Raw genomic sequence first — 21,351 nt, forward strand, 5'->3', positions numbered from 1 at the left:
AGTCATCTTTTCCCGCCCTTTTAAATACTCGTGGGTTTTCTGTCCTCACTGTAAAACAAACAGATCAAAAACCGAACGAAACCAAAACCAAAACAAAAAACCCATAGAGATATACACGTAGGAAATCTGGGAAGGAACTTGAATATTCCATAGTTACTCAGCACCACTACTACTTAACTTTTTGTTGTTACAGTTAATATTTCCTGCGCATCTTTTTTCTGAGAGTAGGTTAAAGTGGAAGAGAAGACACTGAACTCAGTTTTGAACCAGCTCTATGGAAAAAAAAAAAAAAAGCCCAGCATTACGAAAAGTGTAAAAGAAAACAAAAATGCAGAAGAATATGGTGATGATGAAAAGTTCCTGCATGATTTGGGACAGAAGCCTCAGGAATCTAACACTGATTGATCAAGATTTCTTGTTTCCCAGCTCAAGACCAGGGACAACAGATCTACCCAGCCAAACCCACAGCCAAACAAAAGCAAAGAAAACAAAAGTTATTAGTCACTAGAATATGGATGAAATCTTGCGCTTGGTTACGAATCTCCACGTGGGGGAACCTCTACTGGGTCAAGTTGTGTAGACACAGCTCTGCCCAACAAATCCTCTCATTTAAGACAGTCACGTACATCATGGCTTAGAGAAAGACAGCTAACTCAGGTAAGAAGTACAAAAGTCTACGTAGCATGAAGTAACTCCAGGAGACCTGTTTAGTGAAATTAACTAGTGGTTTAATAGGGGGGAAAGCCTGATACACAAGGGTGCCCCAATTTCTTCAGAGAAATTAACATTTCAATCCTGTTTTTATCTAGAAGTCATTAAACTGTGCAATATGAATTACTGGAACTGTAGCAGAGAATTAACTCTATTCATCAACTAAGTCCAAACACTTTCAAGTGCATCTGTAATGAAAAAATAGCTCTACATTTCTATCTCTTCTCATTAAAGTAAACCGGTTTTCCCCCTCTCAGTATATAAAACTGTCTTCTCTTTATACAATTTATATTACCATAAGCTGGCTCACATTCTAAACTATTACATGCCTCCAATTAATTTTTGCAGCTTTTGCCTGAAAATTTAATGAGATAGTAGTGTATGAACCTGCTGACTCTAGATTACGTGTGCACCCAATACTAATGTCGGCGTCATAAAATCATCTGATCCATACTCGATGAGAGGCTCCTGTCACCACAGTGGAAAAGGTAATGTGTGTGCCAGGTTCACACATTTTCCTCTTTTAAATCCAATTATAAAATTTACTGGTCTCAAATTAAACTGTCCCTACTTGTCCACCTGGGAAAAACAGAGAAAGAAGCAGCACCGTCTGTCTAATTATCTCCCAACTCCATTTCTTTTTTTTTTTTTTTTTTTTTTGCGGTACGCGGGCCTCTCCCTGTTGTGGCCTCTCCCGTTGCGGAGCACAGGCTCCGGACGCGCAGGCTCAGCGGCCATGGCTCATGGGCCCAGCCGCTCCGCGGCATGTGGGATCTTCCCGGACCGGGGCACGAAACCGTGTCCCCTGCATCGGCAGGCGGACTCTCAACCACTGCGCCACCAGGGAAGCCCCCCAACTCCATTTCTATAAACATTTCAGCCAACAGCTAAGACGGGTGACTGTTTGTCTAAGCCCTCCGCTCTCCACCGTGGGAGCTAAGAGTCTGCACTCATCCGAGCCAGTCCCGAGAGGCAGCCAAGGCGAGCACCCAGGAGGATGAGGTCCGAGAAACCCCTCACCCGGTCCAGACGCAGGCGCCCCCAGGGCACACATGCCACAAGAGGTCCACACCCCGCGCCCCCCCCCCCCCGCATGCGTATGCAGGAGTGTGTGTGTGTGTGTTTGTGCACATGTAGGAGTGTGTGCATTTGTGTGTACATCTAAGTGTGCCTGAGTGTACCAGTTCAGCCAGAGATGAATAGGTCACGGGTGCTGGTAACTCAGCGACAGACTCAATGACTACTCCTCTGCAGTGATTACCTTTGGCCAAAGGGTCTAGGTTCAAACAAAAGGGAAGAGAGGCCAACAGTAAAAGCAGTACTGGCAACAGTCACTAACCACCACTCACGAAGGACTTACTATGCACTGTGACTTCTCAGCTGCCCGTCACTGGGCAGGTGTGAGGCGGGATGTGTTCAGCCCAGGGAATGGTCTGTGGGACCTTGGGAAGATCACCTCAGAATGCACAGCCCGTTCCCTACCTGTGTTTGTAATGATGACACCTACATACACACCATCACTGGAGGCTGAGAATTAGTGATAACAGGAGGATAACAGCACTGAGCAGTGTCCAGGTAATGGCTGGCCCTTAATACATCACTTGGCTGGAGTCTCTGTGGTCAGCAGCCTGCAGGAAGGCCAGGACCTGGGGAATCAGAGGGCCAGGCTTCCGAGGAGGGGAGGTGAGAAGACCCTGCTGTTCATTCCTCTCCCCTGACTTGCCCAGACCCCAGCCTCGTCCTCACAGTGCCAGTGAGCCAGCGTGGAGGCTGCTTCTGCTGAACGGAGAGACAAAAACAGGACAGACAGACACTCTGGGGTTTGAGTTCCCCTCCCTGCAGTGGTCCAGCCCGGGGGCTTGGCTACTGCAAAGTCCAAGCAAGAGGCTTGTACTGGTCTGGGGCCAACCCCTGCTGGGGCCTTGGGGAATGGAGCTCTGGACCCCACACACAGAACGCAACAAGCTCACCTGCCTGGGAGCACCTGGGTCGGGAAGCCTTCTCTTAGATGTTTGTTTGTAAACAGACTTAGGAGTCTACAGTGAGAGGACAGCCATCAAATCAGCCGGTCAGGTACACTCAACAGCAAGCCACATTTATACCCAACGTCCAAACAGTCTTGGGAGATGGGGATGGTGCACGACAGGCTGGGTGTGCAGGTCGAACCCAGACCTGCGTTCAAACCCCACCTCTGCTCCTGCCAGGAGCCAAGAGAAGGCAATTAACCTCCATTATCCATTAAAATAATAAGGATAAATAAAGATTCCCCCCCTCCGACTTTGCAGGACTGGCCACACATATGAGACCGAATGAGGCCGTGTGCCCAAGAGGGATGGGAAAGCTCAGAACACTCGGCTCACCTGGCTTCCTTCTGAGGGCAAGCGCTGGACCACTCTGGGCTTTTCAACTCTGTGTTCCATGGCCAAGGAAGGCCTGTGACGCAAGCCCCAACACCCAGGCACACTGAAGGGACCTCCTCCTGCCCGCCCCCAAGTCAACCTGGAGCATTTCCCACCAACTGCTGGGGAAACTCTCCTTTGCCAAGAGTCAGCATTTAAAGGGAACCCTCACGCCCAACAGGAAAAGACAGGACACTTCCTGGCTACAGGTTTGCAAGAAAAAAAGCTCTCGAGTTGCCAAAATCACTGCCTAAGGGAAAACACAAAGGTGCCCAGCTACCAGAGCAGGTGGCATCGCCAAGGAAGACAGAAGGGTTCTGAGGACGGCCCGAGCCCAGAGTCACTTGCTCTGAACCCCTCACTCCAGCCAGTCTGGTCTAGGCTGGGGTGGGGACGGGGGCACAAGACTACAGCTGGCCATCCTCTACATGGCCTCAGGTCCCGAGGAAAGGACCCCAAATGGCACACGGCCAAGCCCTGGGGAGGACACAGCAGGTCTCCGCAAGGTCACACACAGTGAAAACATTTTCTTATGTTGAAGATCGGAAGCTATTAACTGTGTTACTGGCAAGCACAGATGTTGTCTATATCTAAAAATTCCCAAATAGATCAATTAGCATATTATAAAGAATTTACTTTCATTTTCCCTTGACAGATCATAAAAGCCAAAACACAGCTCTCAGTTTGAAACTGACAAGTGCGTATAGCAAGAGATGCTCTATTAAATGGAGACAACAGCAAAAGAAAATGGTATTTATAATGATTAGCCACCTAATTAATTCTAGGAGTAGAATGTCAAAAGCTATAAATCCATTTCTTTGGTAACTGAAGCTCCACATCAAACTAGTCACTTCTGCGCTCAGAAAGGAAAAGCCCTAAAAATTCCTGACATCTGTGCCCTGCAATATGGCTGTTCCATTAGTTTTCCAGGTAAGGTACTTGAAATGCATGTGGAGAAGCAATGGAAGGATAGAATTCAGGGGGAATAAATACACATGCACAAACACAGAATTAGCAGCAATAAATTCTAAAAGGAAAATAGTTTAACTAACACAAACGTGTATTCTTGGATATGGGTTCATTTCCTGTGAATTAGCTCAATTTAAAGAGAAATTCTCAGGACTTCCCTGGCGGTCCAGTGGTTAAGACTCCGTGCTTCCACTGCAGGGGGGTGCGGGTTTGATCCCTGGTCGGGGAACTAAGATCCCACATGTCACGAAGCAACTAAGCCTGCGCACCACAACGAAGATCCTGCCTGCTGCAACTGAGGCCTGACGGAGCTAGCTAAATAAATACATACGTGACAGACATACATACATACTGGGGGAAAAAGAGAGAGAGAGAGAGAGAGAGAGAGAGAAATTCTCAAGCTTCTGCCCTATGAGGAAATCTGGAGCCCTTAGTGTTTCTTCAGCCTGAGGTGGCGGGATGTGTGCGGAGGAAAATTCTAAGACAGACAAGGCTATAACAATACTATTATCCTCTGAAACGTTATGCATTTTCCTAAACCTGTATGTTTAGAGATTACCCTTTGGGGGAGGAGAAGGTGGGGACGAGAAAGACAGGCAGAATAAGAAACCATGAAACCAAAATTGATTTAAAAGATGCAGCTGTCCTTCTTCCTATACTTCTCTTCCTAGATTGCAAATCAAAATCTGCATTTAAATAGAATATTTTTTAAGTACAAAAAAAAAACGGGAAGCCCTAGGGTACAGAGGTGTTGCGTTCAACATCTATGGGCGCAGCACTGCATTTTAAACGAGATGTGGCATCTTGAAATTTACTGGATAGATTACACATTCCAAATTGTCTTGTTATTACTACTATTTCTACTAAATTCTCCTATCCTAGTGTGTTTCTTTTCTCGCCAGGCTTGTTAATGAAAGTAACGTGATATTACATCATGCTATCTATCAATTGAGTCCTGAGAAAAGATTGCACCGATCCAAGGATCTCCTAAGCCCCTGGCTCTGATAACTCCAGCCGTTATTCAGTGTGAAATTCAAACAGTCTGAATTCACTCACATTGGTTGTTACAAATCTGCATTTTTAGACTTTGCCATAAAATGCAGGAGTCCAAACCCGGTGACCTGAGTCTAACAGCCTTTCATGTGAAGTAGCCGTGCTAACTGGCCTCTCCCAGCGCTGCTCTCAGGACAAAGCCCCATGTGCTTGCCCCTCTCCAGGGCTGACCCGGTCACCGCTGGGGAGGGTCAGGCCAAGTCGGCCTCAGCCCTGCTGGTCACACTCAACGTTCAGGCAAATTGCAGAGACCTGAGCCACTGACAGGAGAACGGGGACCCTCTCCCAGAGAAGGACACACATCATCAGACAGGTATCCAGGTAGCCAGTCACACCTGGGCACAGTACCCTGCCACCAGCACCTCGGCGCCGCCGGGGCTCGGATCAGCTCACCCGCATGAAATGAAGAGCTCAAACTCAACATGTGCAACATGTGCAAAAGGCCTCAGGGAACCCTAAACCTTCATTCCTTGACAAAGAAACATCATTACCAGGTTGGTGGGAAAGGAGATGGGTTCCACTTCCAACATCCCAGGAGGAAAACATTACAGAAGTGCCATGAACCAGGAAGTCTAGAGTCCTATGCATCTTCCATCTCAATGTTCATATCAGCCAGACTACAGGTGCCTCCTTGGAGAGATACACTCTGTGCTCCAAGCTCCTCCAGCCGTCGGCAGGTCACCAGGGCTCCCCTCCAAGCTAAGTGAAGTGAATGACTATCTCACTTACGGATGCTGTTAATAATGATGATGATGGTGGTGGTCATTCTCTATTAAGCCCTTACAATGTACCAGGAACTTGCCAAGTCCTCCTCAATGACTGTTTCGTTGAACTCCCGCTGCTCTGAGATTCAGTACTACTTACTATTCACCCCCATTTGACAGAGAGGGACTCAGAGGTGCTAAGTGCAGAGGGGTTTAGTTTGCCCAAGGTTGGCGCCATCCGAGGTGGCCCAGGGCACACCCCGCAAGCATTTCCTGGCACTGCCTTCAGTACCTTTCCCTCCACCCACCACCAAGCCGACGGCCAAGTCTTCGCCTTGGCAACTGGAATCTTTACCTTCGCTGTGCAAAAACAAGACGGAGGTGGGCTTCCCTGGTGGTGCAGTGGTTAAGAATCCGCCTGACAATGCAGGGGACACAGGTTCGAACCCTGGTCCGGGAAGATCCCACATGCTGCGGAGCAACTAAGCCCGTGTACCACAACTACTGAGCCTGCGCTCTAGAGCCCGCAAGTCACAGCTACTGAGCCCGTGTGCTACAACTACTGAAGCCCACGTGCCTAGAGCCCGTGCTCCGCAACAAGAGAAGCCACCACTATGAGAAGCCCACACATCGCAACGAAGAGTAGCCCCCGCTCGCCGCAACTAGAGAAAGCCCGTGTGCAGCAACGAAGACCCAATGCAGCCAAAAATAAATAAATAAAATAAATAAACTTATTAAAAAAAAAAAAAAACAAGAAGGCGGTGCCGAAGCCATGGGGCTCTGGAGGGATGCCTGTTATGATGCAATCCCAGACTAAAGAGCTGGGCGGTTTCCCAGCCAAGTCTAAGGCCGCCATCACTCTGCTCTATTTAAACACGCAAGCAGAAGGCTTTCCAGCCTTCAACAGGCCTCTGCAGTGCTGCCACTGAAGCCTGTGGGAGATCAGAGTACAAATCAGTAAGAACCCTCTTTTCTAGAGGAAGCTGCAACCCTATGTCGTGGTTTAGAGTCATCTTCTGCTGTAATTAGGAAGTGGAAGTGAGTCTGAATTATGAAAGGCCAGGAGTCCTGTACTCTCAAAGTTAGGGTTTTTAACAAACATGGGACTGGGGTCATCAGATACGCATACACAAAGTACCAGTTTCCAAATCTCCAAAGGCAGGCAAAGCATGCAGCCACCGTGATGGGTCCACGAAGGAATCTGATACACCCTCCATCTGTCCTTCAGTCCCAAGGGACCTGGGACTACAGGTCCTTGTAATCGCAGCTCAGATTCAATCAAGGCGGCAGAATCACAACTCCCCCTCACCCAGGAAGCCACCACAAGCACAGCACCCCAGAGCACAGGAGAGTACAGCTGGGTCCCCAAGCTACACAGAATTCAAACTCCCCGCCCCACCTGTGTCCCACCTGCAAGTAGGGGAGGCAGGGACATGCTCCCCTGCCGCGGAAAGCTCGGGAACATGGACATATTATTTCAGAGCACGTACACCTCCTCCAAACAGGTAGTGCACCATGCTGGTTTGCCTTCCGTCAGCAGAAGACACTCCCAGCTGACGCAGAATCAACCCTTCCTTCCAGACAGATGCTGGGACGGTTCCTGCACAGGTCCAGCCATCCCACACCTCCCTGGTCCCTCTGCAGCCTGGGATTCATTCATTCGAAAGAGTCCTGTGGCATCTGTAACGTGTGAACCATGTACAGAAAATCAAGGAGACCATGAGGGCATCGGACGTGACCTCTGCCTCACAGAGCTTGTGAAAATCACTCTGGAAGATTCCATGTTAACAGAGTACTAATCCTGAATCCGAGTCCATTCACAAAACCTTTGTCTACTTCCACCTGATAGAGTCAGAAGCCTCAGCGTCATCAGAGAGTCTGAAGTCCTGGGTTTCTGTGTTATAATGACTGGGCAACCCTCCTGCACCAGCGAACATGAGTGAGGACCCAAATGTGCTAGGGGGGTGATGGGCACCCAGCAAAGACAAGCCCAGTAGGTTATCAATATTGACTAAGAGATGCAGATGAGGCCAAGGGCGTCCTGAGTCAGTATCTTGCAGGACTGCGCACCCACCCTCCCACAGTACTTCTTCCACATTTCCATTCCTGGGTTGTGGACACCTGTCTTCAGTCTGCAGAAGGGGTGGGACGCAAGTGGCCGTGACCGGATGAACCGAGGGGCACCCAGTAAACCTGCATTGCCCCAAAGCTCCTCCTGAGTGGGGGGAAGGCCTGTTTTGAGGCTCTGGTATCCAGAACGAAAGCACCGCCCAGCGAACAGCACCCCCGCCCCGGACCTGACGAAATGGATCGCTGCCCTGCCGCTGCTTCGGCTGAGTTTTTCAAGGAGTTGCAGGTTACACCCTGCCCAGGCCAACAAAGGTTTCCTTTGAGTTAAACAATGTATAGCTGAACCAGAAGAAGGGAGGCGACCACAGACCAGGTATTGAGTTACAAGACACAGGAACCAGATATCTTTGCCACGAACTCATTTTCTGCAAATTTCCTATATTAAAAGACAGCACAATACTGTCCAATAAATCAAGGCTGCTCTAAGCGGATCCAACTGGAAGCTCACGAGGACATCTGATCCACCAGCCTCGAGAAAAGACGGAATGGGGGGTCCCGGGTGGGAGCCACTGGAGTTGATCAGTAGACACATATGAAGAAATGGAAATTAAGTACCGGCATCAGACGTTCCGAACTGCTACTCATCCGTGGCTTGTGTTTTTCACCCCCACACATCTGCATTTTTCCCCTAACGTTCTATCTTCTTGCCGAATATAATTAATCTTTAACAGCTTCTGTAACTTACCCCACAGGTTGTTGCTGTTTCCTTTACACAGTATACTGCTGAGAAATTGATTTGTTTGCTCCCTCTGTCTAAAGGAACCACGTTATGAAATATGTATAAATGTCACTGCTCGGGCTGCTGCCGAAGAGAAGGACAGAAAAAATGTCCCATTTCACTCCTTGCACAGGGGTCCACTCACGGCAGACCTTCTCGTCTGTTACCAGTCTGCCTGCTCACGCACAAACCAATGAATTACGAAGCACTTTCTTTTTAAACCTCCTATTTATCTTTAGCTGGTAGGAGTCTAAGAGAATTATCTCTTTTTTTTTTTAAAGGGAATTATCTTAATTGCTACGTAGAAAGAGTGAATTGCAAACGTGTTCAGTTAACCAGGAAGACTTTGTTTTTAACAGCACGGGTCCAGGTGGGAGTTGCCAAGGTTGCCAAAAATAAAGGAATCAATCACTCAATAAAGCAAATGTGTTGAGCTGCTTGTTAGGTGGACGCCAGGGAAGGGGGAAGCCGCAGGCAACGGTCCTGGGGACAACCTCCGCCGGGGACCGCTGAATCCTCAGACATTTCCTAAAGCCTTACTTTGGAAAATGCACCAAATCAGGATCCAGAAATTAAATGATGAAGAACTCTGTAAGTACCCCGGTTCTTTCCGCATCACGTGTGGGCTATTTCTTGAGCGGTGGAGTATTTCCTTAGCATTTGCAGCTGAGGAATTTGAGGCTAAGTTGAAAGTAATGCCAGATTTACACTTGAACCTGGAGAGATGCTGTGTTCCTCCACAAAAATCTAAATGGAATGATCACCAAAATGACCTAAAAGTAAGATTATATTTTAAAAAGATGTTATTGGCCCAGTGCATTCTAGAAATAGTAGTTACATTGGCAGTGGTAACATACAAGTGCTAAACAAAAATATTTATACAAAGAAATAAGCTCTTCCTCTCCCATTAATGACACCCAGAGCGCTGGACTGAGACCCAAACATTTTTAAATGAGAAAGCTCATTTCCCCACCCACTCACACAGTGACATGAACATCCTCAGTCCGAAGCTTATAGCAAACATGAACTATCATTTCCTTCAACACGCCTGGCCCTTACCCCACGCAGGCTCGCGCCTCCATCCACTCCTCCCAATCTCCCTCCCTCTCACACATACATGCTCCACGTCCCAGGGAAATGGTAAGGAGCAGACCAGTGACAATGGCCTCTAGTTGTCCCATAACCTGGGGCTGCTGTTCCTCTGTCGACTGGGAGGCCAGGGGCAGAAATGCTTCTGTGTGGGGTCTGTTCAGGTTCCCATCGTGGCTGGCCTTAGAGGTGCTTTCCCTGCACACAGCCACACCCCTGGGGACAAGGGGCAGCCCATGGTCAGCCCCCCTTCCCACGGACCAAGTGCTTGAGGCAGGGATGGACTCCACCATGCACACGAGAACGTGAACTTCCCAGAAAGCTGAGGACCCCAGAAGTCATCACGACGAAGTCATCACTACAGAGGGATCCTGCATACTGGCAAAGCAAGTCACAGGACTGCGGTGTTTCCGCAGGGACCAAGGGAACCCTGAGCCTGGGGTTACACCATCAGTGTCCAAGCCGCAGGTCTACTCATGGGCCCCGTGTGCTGGCATATGATCTCAGCATCAAGTGCTTCGCTAATAAAACAGGGATCTTGGGGCTTCCCTGGTGGCGCAGTGGTTGAGAGTCCGCCTGCCGATGCAGCGGACACGGGTTCGTGTCCTGGTCTGGGAAGATTCTACATGCCACGGAGCGGCTGGGCCCGTGAGCCATGGCCTCTGAGCCTGGGCGTCCAGAGCTGTGCTCCGCAACGGGAGAGGCCACAACAGTGGGAGGCCCGCGTACCGCAAAAAAAAAAAAATAAAAATAAAACAGGGATCTTAGCCAAGGTTATAGGATCTTGGGAAGATAGGGCCACATACCTAGTGTGTCCGCACGCAACGCTGTATGGCATGCTCAGTATTGACCCAAGCCCTGCTCCACCAGGAGAGGGCCGTGGCCCCGCTGCTCTCCTATGGCCGCAAGGAGCCATCCCTCCCAGGCACAGACCTCCAGCAGGAACACAGCTTGGTAGAGACCCTCCCTGGCCGGGAACCCCAGGAAGTACAGGCAGGCTAGCTTACTGCGGACACATGGATGACAGAGTTCCGGGCCTCCCTGGCCTCGCTGGTCGATTAGAACCAGTCCTGAGGGCTGGGAGGTGGGGACAGCACCAGCAGAGCAGAAAATGACCCACCAGAAGGTAGGGGCTAGGGGCCTGACCCCCATGTGACCGGGACAAGGACAGACTTTGAAAACAGAACAAAGGGACTAGGTGGATGATCTCTCTGGTCCTCCTACCCAGGAGCCTTGCTGGGATCTGGAAATTCCCTGGAGGAAAGGACAAGGGCTGAATCAACACCTCCCAGAGAAGGGCTCCTACGGGAACGTGGATCTGCAGCTCATGAATAAAACACAAGCAAGAACCAAGACCCCAGAGCTCCAGCTGAGACCCCACCCCTCCCCCCTCTCCGCAGACAGCCCGGGCCGAAGCTCCACCAACATCTTCCCTGTCGCCCCCGTCTCGGCCTCCTGGCTGTTTCTCATCTAGACAGTCCCCTGGAGATGAAAGGCCCAGCGTATGTTGCTCTGGTTTGTGTTTTCCGATGTTGGCAGTTGTGCCTCTAGTCTAAAAACCGGAGCAGGATCACACGTCCCTAGTGCAGGCTGCATGGAAAGAGTGGACGGGTGACGGCCAGGGCAGGCCAAGAACTCAAGGGGACCCTGGAGGCCACAACACGAGGCCCAGCGTGACCACAGCCAGCTCCCTCCAGTGCTCAAGCAGCGAGAGTCAGACTCACTGCAAGGTGTAGGCATTTATTTCTGGAGTAAAGCAATACTTTCCCTTCTGTTTTGCGGGGAAGAAAGCTGTGTTGGCAGAAACAGGGCAGAGGCCCTAATGGGGCCCACTGGCCCACTAAAGCCACACTCAGATCAGAGCAGCCTGGACCCTACAACAGACCTTGCAAGGCCCTCCCCTCTGAGTCACCAGCACCAGGGGAACCCCAGATCACCTTTCCCTGGTGCTTTGTGGGGCAGGTCAAGCTTCCACATCATCATTGCAATCTGTCAACATAAAGCAGTGCACAAGCCTCTCTGGGTGCGGCAGCCGGATACGCTGTCACGTCTTTGACAAACCGCAGCCACTGCTACGCCACCATCATTTTACAGAATAAAAGCTAAGGGCTGTGATTTGCATTTCCACTTAGCTGTAGACATTTGACAAAAAGCACTTATTTTTCCCTGACGCTTTTGTTAAAATTACAAGGTAACTTGGTACCGCTACAAATATTAATGCTTAATAACAAAATGGCACAAGGAAAAACAACGGCCCATCTGAACCACTGGAGAACTAAGTCTGGTTCCAGAAGTCAGCGAACCACGGAGCACGTCGGGGTTTCACCGTAGCAAGCGATGACGTACAGAATGGACGGTAAAAGCAGAGCAAAATGCAACAGATCTCAATGTAGCGTGTTGTCGTTCATTAGTGATGACCAAATGAGCCTCTTTGCACGGGGGGAGGAGGCTGACATGTCTGATTTGAAGTTATGAAAAGAAAAAAGCCACAAACCAGACTATCAGGTCTAGAATAACAGAAATAGAATGCTTTTAAGTGAGGGCACGCACACATATACTAAGAGGACAAAAACGACGTATAAATGGTTCTAGCACCACACAGGTTTGCCATTCCAAGACTGTGACTTTTCATGAATTTTGTGGCTTTTGTCTATTTCCTTCTCTTCTGCCTACATTAAAAAGGATTTGTCTAGGAGATCTCAACAGGTAAGCTACCAGGTTGAAATCAACATGTGGTCCCTTGCTCTGGCTGCAATTCAAGATACCCCTCTTGTGCTGCTAGGTATTGACTGCAGTTGGGGCTGAATGAGTAGCCATCCAACGAGTGGGGTACAATGTACTGGGCACAGTGACAAGCCACAAAGAAAAGAGCCAAGAACTAACACATGCTTCTGGGACACGCGAGAACCACACCCTGTTGAGTGTACAGGGGGGTGGTCAGGGACGAAGGTTAAACCACTGGCAGGGTGCCCAGTGCTGGGGAGCAGCCAGGCCATCGGGGTCACAGTCAATGTGGGTGAGGTCACAGACACCACGAGGCATCCTCCAGGCATGGTGGCCGTGCTCTAATGACGGCCAACGCCAACGTTACACCGAGCTTCTCAAGCTCTTCCAGACTGCTATCAAAAACTGTTACCCCAAATTATGCCCAAAACACATTAAGTGCTGAGAACCATTGTACAAGGCCAAATGTGTGCGCGTGCTAGGTGCTAGGGGAGAATTTGCTATCGGGAATGGCGTTGCAATTTCATTCTGATGTTGGATGCATTTATGCAATGTCAATGTTCCTCTCTCTGAGACAGAGATCGCTGATAAACAGGATCCCGCAGTGGTTCAATTATTAGGTTGAGTCAAATGAAAATGCTGTTATGTAACCATTTCTTGATATTTAAAAAGCCCATTTCATCCTTATACTGTGGATTTCCACATTCTTATCTTTAGAGAAGTAGTTTTCCAACCCCGTGGTGTCTACAAAACGTACCAAGCATCACTCTCAAGTCTTGGCACCCAGCTGAGACGCTCCCTCAGGTGAACCTCGGGTGACTTTCTGTGAAGGACTCAAGGATCGGGCACTGGCAGTGCTTGGACATGGAACTGGACAACCGTGGGGGTCTGACGGATTTCCATCACTGTGACCCACTGAAAACATCCTCAGTGCCATTACCCAGTCCTGGAATTAACACCCCACCAACCCCAGGTCCACAAAGAATGTGTACAACAACATCCCGGCCTGAGAACCCCGGGCAGATTCCAGCACACAGGGTCTTTTAAAAAAGGTTTCTTTCAGAAGAATGAGCGAGAGCCAGAAAAGAAATAAATGTTGGCCTTAAAAGGCAAAGTTGAGTGTATACGGTTGAGAGTGGCCATCATGACTAATAGATACACCCGTGTCCCACCCCCAAAAGAAGGTTCACTGATATTTCTAGTTTCTCATCTCCCCAGTACAAAGATTCTTAGAATTGTTCAAAGATTACGGAGTCGTCTCTGATAAGTAACCCTCTGTGAACTTTATGCTCTGCCGTGGCCTTTGGCGGGGCAGCCTTCTCAGATCACTCTTGGGAAAGGTTTCCGGGTTTCCACAAGGCGGGGGCTCATGGGGACCACCCCAGTACAACTACTCACGTCACAAATAAGGCCTCCCAGAGGGACCTGCTGGGGAGTGGGCTCCGTGAGCCCAGGTCCGGAGCAGCAGCCCTGCTGTTGGCAACTGACCCTCCTCCATGGGAAAAGGCAGTGAGACCCTTCCCCGGGCCACACCCACTGGTTGGGTTGAGACTGAGGGTCAGTTCGGGCCCCCTGGCGGTCACCGGCTAAAGCCATGCCTAAGGCTGCATTTTAAGGCCAACATTTCTTTGTTATTATTTATTCCAGACCGTGTGTGCTGGAATCTGCCCAGGATTCTCAGGCAGGGAATCTGTTGTACAAATTCCTTGTGGGCCTTTGACCTTTCTCCAAACCTGAGGGTCTGTCCTACTCAATACTGCAGGGAACAAGCCTGGGGGTTGACAGAAAGAACGGTGAGAAACGGCTCACACGCTTTTTTCTGGCTTTAAGATGACATTGTCAGCTCAAGGAGAAAACATTTTTTTCAACGGGATAAAAATCAATCATTTCTGAGAAGTTGCCACTTTGAGAGTCTAAGATCTAGGTTTTGTGGAAAATGGCTAAAGGCATGTTGAAATTAACTCAGGACCCCCAAAAGTCCTTGCTACGGAGGGAAGACTGAACTCCATTCATTGGTATTTTCTCAACCATACTCCAAATAAGCAGACAGTTGAAGGCTCTCCTCAGCCCACATCCCACACCCCTAATCCATTCCACCAGAAGAAAACCATTCTATGTTCAAGACATCCTAGAGGTCGGCAAGTCTAAAAATCTTAGCTCATTTAAAGATGTGCCATCCTCAGCAAGCTGTTGTCTCCCTAAAGACGTCCATCTACCATTTTGCCCAAGCCACTCAAGGTGGCGTGGACTGTTTCCCCAATTCATTTTTATTCTTTGTAATTAATATGTCGAGAAGTCCTAACACGGCTCCATCCTGACTCGAGTTTCCTGGTGTAATCTCCATTGACTTATCTCTACAGCAGCAGCGGCAGCAGCAACGATCACTTTTACACTGAACTATACTGCTTCAGAGTTAATTACATGTATCTTGCTTTTGATAAATGAAAATACCAGATGCAATTAATTGAAAGACAATCAATATAATCCCGCTATTAGACGTCCCGGTGAAACATCCCGCGGCTGCCAGAGATCCAGAGTCATCAACAAATTGAAAACACATTCCAGAGGGGGTTTTGAAAAACCTGAACTTTTACCTGGAGATATTTTACAATAACTCACCAATATAAATGTGTCCACAAACTCTATAGTTCACACGATGGGCTCTCCGTCTTTTTCAGAGAATCCAGCTTCATTGGTTCAAAACCATTTAAGGCGATGAAACCCTGAAAGCAAAATGAATCGGATCAGTGAAGCTGAAGCAGTGATTTTTTCCTTGTTTACATCTAGCCATCCTTTAATTGCATTTTTCCAATGCCTTCGATTCTAAGCTACCAGAGGTTATTAAATGGTTTCATTAAAAATACTATTTGTCTTGCTTTAGTCACACACCAGATCAAATTAAACAGTAGAGCACCAGAACAAATGAACTCTTTCCATCTATTTTGACACGAAGCCAAGTGTGCAAAACCAGGTGATATTGTGTCATCGCCGTGAAAATGTCATTTAACTTCTTTGCATCTCCAAGTAGCAAGCAAAGGGACAAAACAATCACATTATCTTCCAGCAAGAAGTCTTACCAACTGTTTGAGAAATATGGAATTCAGAAGCCCACGGTTTATAAGTGCTATTAGCATAAATGCTGACAACTCTTAATCCGCTGTAACTGATGAACGGTTGCAGTTGTCATTAAGAGAAGGTGCTTTAACTTACTACTGAAATTGATTACTCAGTTAGGAATTCAATCCTAATGTTCGATAAAATTGCACTTTCTTGGCAAAGGCAATATGAAATGAGGTGATGCATTAAACAGCACTCACACTTATTTTAGTATACATGGAATGAAGAGGAAATACATGGGACCATCCACATTATCTGAACCACTTCCTTTGCACACAAAGCAGTAAGAGGGGGCAGGCGAGGAAGTTACTCCTCCCCGGGGCTGACAGAAAAGGCAAACACCTGGGCAGTAGGCGTGTCCAGGTATCTTTTCTGTGCCTTTCCCATGAAGGACAGATGCAATTTCAATATTGGAGCTGCTATGGCGCCAGGGGCGTCCGTGTTTTAAGGTAGTCCTTTCTCAAGTCCCGTGAGAATGAACTGTTGCAGCCATCCCTGACCATCTCCAAGCTCACCTTACAATCAGTCAGGATACAAACAGTTGATTAATATTTTTTAAATGTATGAAATTACTGTAACCAGTCTCCCAGCTGCACTCTACTTTTCAAACCATTCAGAAGAAAACCATACTCCTGTGTTCTAATGTAAGGAAGGGTCCAAGTCCTGACACCAGCCAGCTCCTACTTCGCAATTACAAGAGTTCACAGCAGGAAGAGAGTGGTCCCCATGGTCAGGGTTACCATAATACCCAAGGTCAAGAAGTAATTCACTCCCACTGTGCCTCCACACCACCTTACACCCCAAACTTTCCAATTCAAGGGAGATGGGTGCAGAGAACAGAGACATCCCAGCCTCTGAAATGCTAGGAAGGAGGGACGGGCGTGGGCTCTCAGTAGTTCCAAGCCTCTAATGACACAGTAGTTTCATGTTGACTAAGCATCTATTATTGCCAAGGAACCAGCCTTTGGAGGCAGCGAGAGCTTGCCTAGCAAACTCTCGTCCACCCTTCAAAACCCATACCCTAGACATCTGTGACACCTTCACTCCTGACTGCCAGGCTGTGACATACTCTACCCATCGCCAAGTCTCTGAATGTTTAAATGCCTTGATCACGCATTATTCATCTCCAAAGTCTTCCACGTCTGGGATACAGCAGGAAATCAAATATTTAACTAACTGCATATATACATATACCTGTCTGTAACATTCTTTTCAACTAAGGTCTGAAGACAACGGCAACATGTTAACACCTACCTAATCTTACTGGTGGGCACAGGTTCTTTCCTTGAGATACTTCATAGTCAAAGTAATTAAACAAGGAACAGACAACTCGGCCGGTGACATTTCACGGAATTTTAAGCCAAAAATTCAGAAGAGCCTGCAGACTGCCCGAGCGAACGGTGACGGCTTATTTAGTGGATTAAGAACGTTAAAAAGCTTGGAAGACTGTCAGAATCTTTAAAGCAAGTGCCCATTGTTACGTGAAGGTGGAAAGAAGTACTTAAAAAGAATGCAGCTACAGAAAGGCTAAAAAGGCTAAAAATTCAAAAACACTTGTTTCCGTAGATACTTGATGACAGTGCAACAGGGAGTAGTGCCCCGCAGATGTGCCAGGGGAAATGTTCTTGGCAGGATTCCTCCAAGAACTTCTAGGAGTATACAAGACACAGAAACGACTTAGCTAATTAAAATCACCACCGCTCCTACACGAGCAGCCCCAGGAAGCTAAGCGGGCTGTTCCACCAAGTAACTCGGCCTCGGCCAGTAAATGCCAGGCAGCTCCAAGTTCACTTGCTGCTTCTGGCCAAGGAAAAGGGCATCTATTTTTGGCCCGTATGATCAACCTCGGTGAATCTACTAAACGTCACTTGGCAAACGTGTTCCACCCATAGTTGATGACGATGAGGGGGTCGCGCACGCGCACGCGCGCGCACACACACACACACACACACACACACACACACACACACACACACACACAGGGAGGGAACAGCAGTACCCAGAGCCTGGTGGAGTCCAAGCCAGCGCTGGGGCTTTCATATAGGAAACTTATAAATTCACGACACATCGCCTAGAAGGGTCCCCACCACCTGGATTTTTAGTTTCTTCTTACACTGAGTCGGGCATATGAAAATTACCTTGTAGGTCTATAGTTAATAAGTCTACTTTGCTGAAACTGAATGAGATGCGCTCTAAAAAGGTCTGGAAGGGGGGGTCCTGAGAGACTCTGCCCCGGCTCATTCCAGGAGGACCGGCCTGGCCCCCACTTGAATTTCGCCCTCTTTCAGAACGGCTCCTGCACTCTGCTCTGTGCCCTGCATCATCCAAACTCCAGAGAGAGAAGAGGGGCACACAGGCTCAGCGTGGGCGCCCCGGCATTCCCCCTCAGCACCAAGTGCCCACCTACTTGCACTTACTCTGCGTGAACTTATTCCTAACGCCTCTAACGCTTTGATGTGTCAGCTCCTGTTACTACTCGGGGCCTGCCTGAGCCCCACTTGAATTCTTTGCTCTGCCTGACTCGTATTTGGGTCATCTAGGCTTTAAGACGCCCGTCCTCTGTCCTGCTATGGCAGGTGGGGGCCCCTTCACCCACTGCTTCCCCTCCTCCCGGCTGGCCAGTGAGCAAAAGTGAGGCCTGGCTTGGACATTTATTAGCCGGAGAGAGATCCTCGTGTGGTAACTGGACAGAAGCAGGAGGCCCAGGCTTGAGGAGAGCACTGGCCTTATCTGGAACCTGCCCTCCTTCACGCCAGGCTCATCTCAGATCTAGGGGGCCCCATGCACGCTTACTACTTAAACAAAGAACCAGAAAGTAGTCTGCGGAATCATCCCTTGGCCCCCACAGATTTACTGCAATAGAGGGGCTAGTGGGAAAGGACAAAGGAGAGAGCACGGAGTTAACAGGACACTGCAGAGAAGCAGCCCAGGATCCACGGGTCAAGGTGACCAACGCCCTGGGACTCTGTCCTGTCTGAGACAGAGAAGGCAGCATCTGCCTCACAGGTGATCAGGTCCTTTCACAGTGGTAATGCCCGGGGAGCTCGGCGCTCAGCCTGTGCACAGCCAGTACTCAGTAAATCCAGTCCTCAGCAGGCTTGGCACGCGGCTCCAGGACACAGGACAAGCTTGTCACCATCAGAGTCTGCTAAGAACCAAACCAGTCTCTGCTCACATCACGAGATAAATGGTTCCTGTTTGGCCTAAGAGTCCAATACTCCTCACCACATCTCTGAGGGACCTACACGCTCCCCCCCACCCCGGGGGGCCTCGCCCTCCCCTTGGTGACAGTCCGGCGGGCATGGCTGTGCTCAGAAAAGGAACAAAGGACCGGGGGAAGAACCATCCAGAAACCCCGGCCTTCTCTCTCATCAATGTTCTCTTGGCTCGGACGCTGCTGGCTGGCCCTCTCAAGAGGGCACCTGTTGTTATCGAATGTAAGACTGAGCCCTGCTGAAGTGATGATGTATCACCTTCCAGGAAATGCTGGTCCGCCCACAGCTGCAGGGCCCACAGCTACCTCGGGGCAACCTGCTGCCCACCAGTGCCTCAGGGCAGAAGGAGCCACTTGCCCGTGGGCTGCTGCAAGAGGGACCCACAGACGCGGAACTTGAGCCCCAGCTCAAGGGAGCCGTGGTGACCTGCAGGTCCGCGTGCAAGCCCTGTGTCAACCTATTCACCCCTCCTGCTGCACACGCTAGCCACGCAGCACCATTTCAGGGTGTCCATCTGTGTAAAAGGGGAGTGACCCTCCACGGTGGAATCACGATGAGGATGTGAGGACATGGGACGCGGGTGCCAGGGGCTTGCCCACGTGTCCACAGCAGGGCCTCACAACTATCTCAAGTTCAAGGGTGGCAGGCGGGGAAAAGTCCCGAGTAGATGTGGAACCCAGAAATCCACAGAGAAACCAAATGTCCACCCCCTAAAACCGACCCGCCCCTATCAGCAAGAAAGAAGTCCTTCTGGCCAAAGCGGGACGTGCCCAGACAGAGGTGCCAGAAGCCAAGTCAAGGCCGGGGGCCGCGGCTCCTGGGATACATTCCACGGGACCCCTGAGCAGCCCGGGCCCCTCCCCACCCCCTCCAGCTCCCGGCTCACACCTGACCGCCCTCAGCAGGTCTGCCACACATCCAGGGATGCAGAAGGACCCACAAAGGGATGGCTTCTGGCTGCCCTCAGCTGACTGGGCGGGGTAACCAGAGCTGCGTGCTTGGGGGGCTGCTGGGGGCACAGACAGGCATCTCTGAGCAACATGGGGAGTGGGAGGGGCCTGCAGCTGCTAGGATGTGGCCTCTCCCCGCACTCAGAACTCGGGGCCACAGGTGTGTGATCTGCCCCTAACCAGGACCTCAGGCTGACACAGTGAAGGCACAAGCCCAAGTCACCTGGGAAGGGCCCCCCTCCCCTCCCCACGTGTATTTATGCACCTGCCCAGCCTCTCAGTATTAACGCACCCCCAGAAAGGCCTAGCCCATCAGGCACGAAGCACTGTGGAATTCTGGTGTGCTTGGCACACTGGGAAAACCAAGGAAAAGACTACGCCCTCTGAAGAGGGAAACGCTGGACATGACGGAATTAACACGCTGTGACCTGACATACTTTCCCCTTAGCTCAGCTGCATCATTCCTTCCCAGGATCCAATTCCACGTACTACTGCCTAATAGTGAATAAACCGTATTAATTAGCTTGGAAACAATTTTCCTTTATTGAGGCAGGAGGACCCTGAAAGCTAATTCTTTCCATGTCCCTATACAGCCACACTGGTGTCAAGACACCCGAGGTCAAATCAACACTTCATTATTACTGCCCACCCCGCCATGTGCGAGAGTTTCAACGTCAATAAGAAAAATGCCCTCCGGGCAAAAACTTTACATACAGTCTTTGTAGGGAGAATGCTTACGGAAATTCTGTAATATTAAATATGTTGAAAAGGCCCAACAGTCAAGATTTCAGAACTCTTGTCTTCAGATATAAGGAGAGGCCGTGGAAAACTGTAAGGGAAGTCTTGGAACTCTGCCACTTTCTTAAGGAAAACAAAATAGGATATTTTCTCAGTGTTGTCTCAGGTGTAGTCAATTAATGTGTCCGTTCCTCCGCTGCCTCTCAGCTTTCTGCTTTTGCACCCACCCTACAGAGCCGGCAGATCTGAGCCCAGCCAGGGGACCAGGAACTGCCTAGCCTCGCAGCATTAGCTGGGCTTCAATCCTCTGGGGAAAGGCTCTGTTCTCAGTGGCTCCGGCAATGGAGAAATAAACAAGGGCATGAGGCTGTCAGACTGGCGGGGCAGGGGGGAATTGGAAACAACTGGAAAAATGGACACGGAAAGCAAATCGATAAACGGGTGCTGCAAATTCGGCACAACAGGAGCCAAGTTTTGAAAGAAAAAAAAAGTGGTTCAGTGAGCAGCAACCACACACACAACGACGTCATCCTGTGAATTCAAGCTGCGTTCCCACACCCCAAACTGCCCAGCTGGCCTTGAACGTGCAGGCAGCGGGTCTGGGCAGTCTGACTCCCGGTTCCCAGAAGCCTGGCTGGGCCCCCACGAGTCTTTCCCAATGTCAGACAAGCTGGGAAGCCGCCCTGTTAACTGTGAAGTGCCCAGAGGAGTGGGGGAGTCCTCGCTGCGGGAGGACCCTCTTCCAATCAGCCTGGCTCAAAGGGAAGCCTGGCCCCTGAGGTCTCAGCCCAAAGTATCAGGCAGAGGAGATGTAAACCCACAAGTCAAATCAGA

The 21,351-nt window shown here is 49.7% G+C and overlaps 1 protein-coding gene across 6 annotated transcripts in view; it reads right to left on the bottom strand.

Moving 5' to 3' along the window:
• The window catches only part of CTBP2 (C-terminal binding protein 2), a 165,151-nt gene that overhangs the window by 100,216 nt on the left and 43,584 nt on the right, over window positions 1-21,351 (bottom strand). For all 6 annotated transcript variants that reach the window (XM_032607322.1, XM_032607315.1, XM_032607316.1 and 3 more), the window contains one exon: window positions 15,117-15,220. The gene's annotated coding sequence lies outside the window, so the exon portion shown is untranslated. The remainder of the gene's footprint in view (window positions 1-15,116; window positions 15,221-21,351) is intronic.

The sequence above is a fragment of the Phocoena sinus genome, chromosome 16 (assembly GCF_008692025.1).
Source record: "Phocoena sinus isolate mPhoSin1 chromosome 16, mPhoSin1.pri, whole genome shotgun sequence".
In the NCBI taxonomy this organism is placed as follows: domain Eukaryota; kingdom Metazoa; phylum Chordata; class Mammalia; order Artiodactyla; family Phocoenidae; genus Phocoena; species Phocoena sinus.